The sequence below is a fragment of the Berghia stephanieae genome, chromosome 1 (assembly GCF_034508935.2).
Source record: "Berghia stephanieae isolate SIO BIC M18660-M18661 chromosome 1, UCSD_Bste_1.3, whole genome shotgun sequence".
Lineage (NCBI taxonomy): Eukaryota > Metazoa > Mollusca > Gastropoda > Nudibranchia > Aeolidiidae > Berghia > Berghia stephanieae.
This window is the reverse complement of record NC_088360.1, coordinates 37,484,517-37,487,016: the sequence shown is the minus strand read 5'-3', so window position 1 is coordinate 37,487,016 and position 2,500 is coordinate 37,484,517. Positions and strand designations below refer to the sequence as shown.

General features: G+C 32.8%; 1 protein-coding gene across 3 annotated transcripts in view; it reads left to right on the top strand.

Moving 5' to 3' along the window:
* The window catches only part of LOC144973639 (uncharacterized), a 32,552-nt gene that overhangs the window by 16,837 nt on the left and 13,215 nt on the right, over window positions 1-2,500 (top strand). The window lies entirely within an intron of this gene.

Genomic DNA, 2,500 nt, shown 5'->3' with positions numbered 1-2,500 from the left:
TTTCTATATCATATCTATCATATTATCTAATTATCTATGTGTTCTTTGTTTTGACTTTAAAAAAAAGTTTCATGGATCACTTTTTGTTTTCTCGCTGTACCTTTTACTTTATCCAGGTGTTAGTTTCCACCATACCATGATTCCCATCCTTTGCATACATTGACTAAACTTTTCCCCAACACAAGCAAACAGATACTCGTATTTATGGATATACAAATATCCGTGTCTGAATTTTGTCATGGGCACACCACGAAACATTAGATGGTGTTTACTTAGTATCGTACATGGAATGTTATTATGGCTTATCCGAATCGCAAACAAATCTACGTATTAATAATCAGATTATAGATTCTAATTTATTTCCGATCTCAACCCATGGGTAAATTTCGATGTCATTAGGATAGTGACTAAATCTTCTTTTCCCCTGTATATAGCGCAAATTCAACTATTCAAAAGAAATAAGCACTTTGTGGGTAGCTCAAACTGCATTCAGAGAACTATACAACGTTTGCAACAGGACGAACATCATTAATGAAAATAAAAGAATAGGCTTTTACGAAGCGCTAGTGCTGCCAATTCTTATGTACAACTGTGGTACATGGGATCGTACAAAAAAGAATTTGAACACCCTAGACTCCCTTCATCGCAAACAATTGAGACGAGTTAATGGGGTATACTGGCCCGACAAAATCAGTAATGAGGATGTATATGACATGCATAATAACAACCAGTCAGCACGCGAAAAGAAACAAAGATGGAAACTGTTCGGATACGTGCTCCGACGAGATGAAAATATTCCAGCACAAACCTCAGTGGATGATTACTTCAAACAAGGAGCCAAATACAGAGTGCGTACACCAACTTCACTTGCAACAACACTGAATCAAGATCTCAAAAAATATCAAATATATTTAAAAACAACAACCGAAGAAATTATTTCAACAACACAAGGAAACATCCAATTGCCACAGCAACTTAACATAGATACATGATGACATACAAAAGCTAAGAACACTTGAACTGGAAAGAGATTTGTGGAAACAAATTATTAACTGGATTGTGGAAACAAATTATTAACTGGATACATAACCAGACTGCCACACTCGAAGTAACACACATTCACGGCAAGCATCCATGGAGACAGCGCAGTCATAATATTCATTCATAATATCTCATAATATCCTAACTCGAAAAGAAATAGATGTCATTGTGCTATTTTTTTGTACCCTCTGGGACTCATTATTAAAATTGAAATGTAATTTAAAATGTTATTTTCAAAATAAATTTTCATTTCCCATTGTTGCACTGTATCGAAGCCTTTCTGCAAAATGTTGTTATCATTATCAGTATTTCTCTTACACAATAAAACTATGATAGCTTTGTTCCTAGAGTCAGATGTTCATCAATAGAAACGATTGTTTCGGCAAAAATAACCTGAGTGAACTTGTTCATTTTTATATGATCTAACCATTATCGAGTACTCTTGTGCCTACAAGTACCCACCAACACTCATATATATCATATATTTATATATAATATATATATTATGTATAGTTCACGAAGTCCGAGGTTTGAGAGTTTATGCCAAGATGAGGCTCATTTAAATCGATCGATATCTAAAGGACGAGTTTTGCTAAACTTTTAAAACATAATTTTCCAGAGTACAACAGTTAACGGATTAAATGAAATGGAACAGATTCAAACGAACTACCCGGAGTGATCTATTATTGAATTAATTTGGCCTTTGGAATTGAAACAATTGTTAAAGTCATTAACGGCTGTTATAGATTGTAAATAAGAACTGGATGGTCTTGAGTACTTTGTGACATTCCAGATGGTCCATCATATTTTGTGCATTAGATGCTGTAGTAATTTTTAACTTTTAATTTATCTAACTGTTTAAATAGTAGTATTATTTTACAAATTTTCAAGTAATTTGGAACCGTTCTTTTATTTGGTGATGCCTGAAGGAAAAATGATTAAACGTCAAAGATCCTTTATTGCAAATGTTTTTAAAGTTTTCTTCAGCGTTAAAAGGACATCAATAATAGTGGGCTATCCTTTGCCCAAAGTAAAGTACTTCCCGCATGCTGACCAGGCCCAGCTACAATGCTAGGTAAACAATTGGAGTGTGGGCGTTTCATAAAATTATGGGACGGTGATGATAATGATTATGGTGATGATCATAAGAAGATAATAATGAAATATCTACCTTAATCTCTCAATTTTAACCCCTTAGCCACATCTGTTGCTAAGCAAATATGCAAGCAATTTTTTTTCTGAAAGCAATGGATCGATCAGGACTCGAAATATTATATGGCTGGTGAAAAATGTAAAAACAACGATATATATATATATATATATATATATATATATATATATATATATATATACGATCACACACATGCGCACACACACACACACATACATAATATAATATATATATTATATATATATATATATATATATATATTATAATATACAACGAACGCTGTGCATA